The sequence below is a fragment of the Oratosquilla oratoria genome, chromosome 5 (genome assembly GCF_046742065.1).
Source record: "Oratosquilla oratoria isolate Oo_2021 chromosome 5, ASM4674206v1, whole genome shotgun sequence".
Classification (NCBI taxonomy): Eukaryota; Metazoa; Arthropoda; class Malacostraca; order Stomatopoda; family Squillidae; genus Oratosquilla; species Oratosquilla oratoria.
The window spans coordinates 5,871,481-5,878,980 of NC_134781.1; the positions used below are offsets into that span (position 1 = coordinate 5,871,481).

Consider the following 7,500-nt stretch of genomic DNA (forward strand, 5'->3'; position numbering starts at 1 on the left):
GTTTGCACGTGGAGTGCGCGGCACTATTTATACCCTCTGCTGTGACGTCACAGCGCATCAGCCAATCAGTCTCCGAAGAATTTGAGATGCCGATGGCAATACTGAAATTGTATGCCATGTATCGCTAGCCGAAAATAATAGTTTATTTTGTATTGTAATTTCATTTGCAACATATGACTTTGTAACTAATTAATGATAATATCAAGTATGGTATAAATGTAATGCTTCGTATAGATAGTGGTCATAACGAATTTTGGCTCCACAGGGAAAATAGATCTGAGTAATCGTTTGTACTCGTCTCAGCGGATCCGAGTACCAACATCTGGTACTCGGGTCCCTCCTGCCTTGTCGGATCCGGTGGATTCGGGTCCAGTACTCGGATCCCGCCCAGCCCTAGTATTCATAGCTGTTGTTGGTAATGTTGCAGAGGATAAAAACGTAACTTCTCTTTTATCAAATTGCATGGAAATCACACATTTTAAAGAAAATAGGTCAAATAATGCAACCATAAGCTAATCTTTTATATAAAATCGTCCATTTTAGCAAAAACCGTTCTTGTTCGAGTTTGGTCGACTATGAGCGAGTCGATTGCCAATTTTGCAGAGGATAAAAACGTAACTTCTCTTTGATCAAACTGCATGAAAATCACACATTTTAAAGAAAATATGTCAATGCAACCATATGCTAATTTTTTTTTATACAAAATTGTGCATTTCAGCAAAAACCGGACAGTATTTATAGCTGTTGTCGGTAATTTTGCAGAGGATAAAAACGTAACTTATCTTTGATCAAATTACATGGAAATGACATATTTTAAAGAAAATAGGTCAACTAATACAACCATATGCTGAATTTTATATAAAATAGTGCATTTGAATAAAAACCGTCATTGTTTGGGTGAGGTCGGCAATTAGTGAGTCGGACGGTATGTGGTTGGAAATTTTGTAGAGGATAAAAACGTAACTTCTCTTTGATCAAATTACATGGAAATGACACATTTGAAAGGAAATAGGTCAAATAATGCAACCATATGCTAATTTTTCATATAAAATTGTGCATTTCAGCAAAAACAGTCCTCGACACTCCTCATCACTCATTCTCGCTAACCGTTCGTACATCCTTGTCGAGCACTGTGTATGTTTATATATACTGTATATATATTCATATATATATATATATATATATATATATATATATATATATATATATTATAATAAAGTAGTAGTCTCTGTCTGATTTTGTGCCAACTGCTTGGAGGCAGGCAAACGTTGTTCCTGTTTTTAAGAAGGGAGATAGATCATCTATATGCAACTACAGGCCAATCAGTTTGACATCGGTTATAGGAAAAATGCTTGTATCAATAATAGTAAATAGACTCGGAGAACACATCGAAGGGCATAATTTAATTCGTGATTCACAGCATGGTTTCTCCAAGGGTAAGTCATGTGTGACTAATCTTCTATCCTTTTTCACTAAAGTATATAAGGCGTCAGATAACAATGAATATTACGATGTTATTTACCTTGACTTTAGCAAAGCGTTCGACAAGGTGCCACACCAGAGACTACTAAATAAAATCAAAGCCCATGGCATAGGAGGAAAAGTGTTAGAATGGATTAGAGCTTGGATTAGTAACAGAAAACAGCGGGTCACCATATATGGAATAAAATCTAGGTGGGGCAATGTTACTGGCGGGGTCCCCCAGGGCTCGGTTTTGGGTCCCTTGTTGTTCATTATGTACATAAACGACTTAGAAGATGGGATAAATAGTGATGTTAGTAAGTTTGTGAATGACACTAAAATAGGACGCCTAATTAGGTCAGGAGACGACGCAGAGATTCTGCAGGATGATCTTAATAAATTGTTAACATGGTCGGTGAAATGGCGAATGAACTTCAATATCTCTAAGTGCAGCGTGTTAAACGTAGGGCTACACAACCCCAAAAATAGATACATCTTAGATAACACGTTTTTAGAAAAATCTGAGTGCGAGAGGGACTTGGGAGTTCTGGTGAGTCCGGACCGTAAAACCAGGAAACTGCATTAGCGCCAGAAATAAAGCTAATAGAGCATTTGGTTTCATTGCTAAGACGGTAACGAATAGAAGTGCAGAGGTAATTATTAAACTCTATCTAGCGATAGTTAGACCCATCCTTGACTATGCGGTACAGTTTTGGTCTCCGTCCTACAGAATGGACATCAATTCACTAGAATCAGTACAGAGAAGAATGACCAAAATGATACATGGACTCAGAAATTTGCCTTACGAAGAGAGGCTTAGGCACCTAAACTTACACTCTCTGGAAAGACGCAGAGTGCGGGGTGATCTAATAGAAGTGTTCAAGTGGTGATACAAACAAGGTCATCATAATAAAACAACAGGGCAGGACTCGCAGTAATGGGTATAAACTGGACAAATTTAAATCTAAGAAGGAAATAGGCAAGAATCGGTTTGCTAATAGGGTGGTCGATGAATGGAATAAATTTAGTAACCATGTAGTAAGCGCTGAAACTATCAGTTGTTTTAAAAAACGATTAGACAACTAAATGGATGGGGATGGCAGGTGGTAATGGATGCGGAGGTGCCTAGTGTAGGCCTTATGGTCTCTTACAGTCTTCTTTATTCTTATGTTCTTATGTTGTGTCTGTTTATTTGTTTGTTTGTTTGATCACGAACTCTTCCTAGGGTTTTAGAGATAGACCCCCATAACCATATATATTCTGATACCCTATCACTCCAGGTACTTGGATAACTATATTTCATGAAAAAAAAAAAAAAATTGGTTAGGGTTAAGGGTTAGAATTAGGAGGTTTATGTAGTATCCTCTTAAATCGCGTAGTATTTTTTGTGACTTAAGAATTAATATTATTACACAAACCATTGTATGTATCCATAAATATTATTTACATTTGTGAAATTAATGTTGCCACAAACCATGATAGCTTTTGGAAGAAGAAACCATGTTTATGGAAAATGATTGTATAATTTTACCAAATGTTGAAATGTTGGTTATTTTCATTTAATTTTAGTGCGGGCGGAAATGGTTTATTCACAAACTCTTAGTTTTTTTCAGATAAATCCCTATAACCATATACATTCTGAAGATAAATAAGCTAGATACATTTGTAACATTTCTTCACCTTTTAGCTGTAGACATTTATTGTCAATCCACATACACACGCACGCAAAAGAATGTGTACACATGATATTTGTGTTTGTATTTGTATTTGTGTTTGTGTTTTTGTGTTTGTGTTTGTGTTTGTGTGTATTTGTATTTGTGTTTGTACATGTATTTTCAAACTAGGGTTTCCCAACCTTCGAGAGGGGGGCGCACACCTGGGAGGGGGAGTATTTAAAGCCATATTTAATTAAAAAAATATTTTGGTTAGGGTTAAGGGTTAAAGTTAGGTGTTTTATGGTGAGGGAACACGCCACTACTGTAGTCAAGGTGGCAATAGCCCTCTTTTATACACTACTATTTTTTAATTTTCTTACAGACATTCTTCCCCTCCCACAAAAACCGATCCCGCGCAAGCGGGTGGTGTTACCTAGCAAGTCGCAAGTCGCAAACTCCTTCTAGGTTTTTCCAAATAAACCACTGTAACCATATATATTCCGAAGATAAATAAAGTAGATACATTTCTTCACCTTTTAGCTGTAGACATTTATTGTCAATGCACAAACACACACACGCACGCAAAAGAATGTGTACATGATATTTGTGTTTGTGTATGCATGTATTTTCAAACTAGGGTTTCCCAACCTTCGGGTAGGGGGGCGCACATCTAGGAGGGGGAATGTTTAAAGCTATATTTAATTTAAAAAATATTTTGGTTAGGGTTAAGGGTTAAAGTTAGGTGTGGCATGGTTAGGTTAGGGGTTATTCACGAACTCGAAGCAACGCGCGGGTAATTTGGCTAGTATATATGTATACATATATATATATATATATATATATATATATATATATATATATATGTACAAATATATATATATATATATATTATATAATATGTATATATAATGTATATATATATCAATATATATATACATATATGTATGCATACATATATATACATATACACATATACATGTATACACATATACGTATAAATATGTCCATGCACATATATACGTACGTATATATACATATGTACATGTTTACATATACATGTCTACATGTACATGTATACATATACATATACACATATATACACGTACATATACATAAATGTATACATATATATTATATATATGTATATATATATATATATATACAAATATGTGTGTGAATGTATACACAAATACATATATACATATATATATATATATACAAATATTTGTGTGAATGTATACACAAATACATACATATATATATATATATATATATATATATATCCATGCACAAATATACGTACGTATATATACATATACATATACACATATGTATATACATATGTACACATACACATATATATATATCTGTATATTTATGTATATATACACATATAAACGCATTCAATTCCGTAGGAAACCCTTGAGAAGGAACGCATATGTCGTCAGGCGACTTCTTTCCCAGTCCCTCCCCCCACTCCCCTCCCCCAGGGGGAATCGGCCGAAAGTCCTACGACTATATGTTGGAAATCATAGGCAACTAGATATCTTGCACAGGTAATTGGCATAACTGCGAGAAAAAAAAAGAATATTTAGTAAAGGGGGGCGACACACGGCGACAGGCGGCCGCCTGTCTGCCCGCATGATATGCTGTCCTACCGGCGGCAAACCATAATGCCTGCCTGCCTGCCTGCCTCCCTCCCTCCCTCCCTCCCGACGCTTCATGTGGAGCCGTTGCTGTTGCTGTTTAAATCGTATTATCCGTTGACTTGCATGCGCTTTTGTATCACACCAATGCTGAACCACACATAATAGAATTAGTCTGGTAATCTTTACTTCATATTCTGCTTTTTTATGTTTTGCAATCAATAATACGAATGAGAGAAAAAAAGCAATCACACACACACACGCAAACGCACATTCTAAACATACATACATCATGTATACGAACTTCACTGGCAAACTGGGGATATATGCTCCCATCGAAAAACAGAACCCTTTTATTCCATAGCAGAATGCAAAAACATTAAGCTTTGAAAACAATGTGTTGTGGTCGTCTAAGCCTGTAAACAAATTTGCATCCATCCTGTGACGGATCCAGGATAAAAATTGGGAAGGGGAACTAACTTAAATTTTGTAAATATAGATGACGCTTTCGTGGGGGGGGGGAGCTAACATGAAATTTGTAAATATAGATGACGCTTTTGAATAGGTGTACTCTATCGGACATATACGATGATTTTGAATATAATTTTATGTATATGGTCACACTTGATTTACTTTCTTTCAAAATATTGGGCAAAAGTAATACTTATTCTTACATATCTAAAAATTTACCCTCAATAATAAATCAAATATCCTTCCAATTATTCTCACTGAAGTGTTTTATTAAATACTGAAAAAAATAAATCTGCCACTGTATTACTTATTTCTCCAACTTACCGGTGTATACGAATCAGGTTTCTCGACTACTGCAATGAGGTAATGAAACAACATATTTGAGGGGTGGGGAGCTTAAGACCCTTCAGCCCCCGTCACCCGCCCCCACGACCCGTCATTGCATCCAACCGAATACCGAAGACTCGTCCAGTTCTCTTTCGTTTTAGTAAAATAAGTGTAATAGCATATCCTAAAAGGAATTTTACCTTTCTAAGCGACGTAGCCACCCAGTGCATGCACCCAATATATCTATTATACACACACACACACACACACACACACACACACACACACACACACACACACACACACACACACACACACACACACACACACATATATATATATATATATATGTATATACTGTATATATATATATATTATATATATGCATATATACATATGTACATATACTATATATATATATATATATATATATATATACAATATATATATATATATACAATATATATATATATATATATATATATATATATATATACATATATATATATATAACACTGAACGGGTCCCAGTGCGCAGATTTAATTTTTTCAACCACAATTCACTTTAATTCTAAGCCATCAAGATGAAGAAGCTCGAGGAGGCATACATACAGAAATTGAAACGTATATTATATATATATATATATATATATATACATATATACATGTATGTATATATACAAATATATATATATATATATGTATATATATATATGAATATATATACATACATATGTATATATATATATATATATGTATATGTATATAATATATATATATATATATATATATATATTTCTAAACAGAAATGTAGTAGCACATTTGTAAATGACACACAGGAAACCCACAGTCGGAGAAAATAAACTTCGAATAAAGAAGAATCCTATATTTCGGCTATCAACTGTAGCCCTCTTCAGGAAAGTACATAAGACAGAGGACAGAGGGGACTTATAAGCAACAGAAAAGAGAAGGAATGTGGACAGATGACCTCACTCAGGCGCGGGGCAAACTGGGGTGGCGGGGGAGGGAGGGGGTGAGGTGAGGGGGGGTTTGTAAGCTCCGTACCAGTTTGCTAACCACTGCGCGTGAAATGATGTCAGGAGTCCACTGCCCTTTAGAAATATTAATATTAGGGCATTCTTCAATTAATGCTGATTCGACTATTTTTCTCCTGAAACAGCAGTGGGACTTGAACACTAATCTGGCCTTACCCCAGTCGAAAGAATGATTCTTATTTTTGACATGAAGAAATACAGCCGAATTTTTTGCCCATACCTAATTGACCTTTTATGTTCTGCCAATCTAGTGTTCAAGTCTCTCCCGGTTTGACCCAAGTAAACCAAATCACAATCTTGGTTTATAATGTGAGAAATGAGGAAGTGATGAGGAGAACAGGGGTGGAAAGGGAGCTGGGAGATAGGGTGGATGAAAGAGTATTAGGATGGTTTGGACACATGGAAAGAATGAGTGAAGAAAGACTGGTATAGGAGGTATGGAAGGCAGATGTGGAGGGAGTGAACATGAGGGGACGTCCTAGGATGAGATGGATGGACGGGGTGAAGGGGGCTTTGGGGAAGAGGGGAATGTCGGTTGAGGAAGGACGGGAGAGGATAGAAGACAGGGGTGAATGGAGAATGGTTGTATATGGAAAATGTTGTGATGCATGAGGTGGATTGGACGGGGGAATGGGGGTGAGGTAGTTGTGTGAGCAAAATTTTTTGACGCAGCCCGAAGGGATTTCTCCCCGTCATCTCCTTTATATGGGGGGACGGAGAGGGGGAGTCGCCGATTTAATGAAGCGGCCTTGCTGTGGATGTGCTGTGTCCTGCGACACTGCTTCTGACCCAGGGCAGTGGACAGGGTGCAGGGATGACCCGTCATCTAGGAGGTGCTAAGATGGGAGGGAGGGTGGAGGGGTGTGGAGTGTTTTCGGGGATGAAA

The 7,500-nt window shown here is 36.5% G+C and overlaps 1 protein-coding gene across 1 annotated transcript in view; it reads left to right on the forward strand.

Moving 5' to 3' along the window:
- The window catches only part of LOC143025354 (uncharacterized), a 266,866-nt gene that overhangs the window by 224,976 nt on the left and 34,390 nt on the right, over nt 1-7,500 (forward strand). The gene's annotated exons all lie outside the window — the stretch shown is intronic.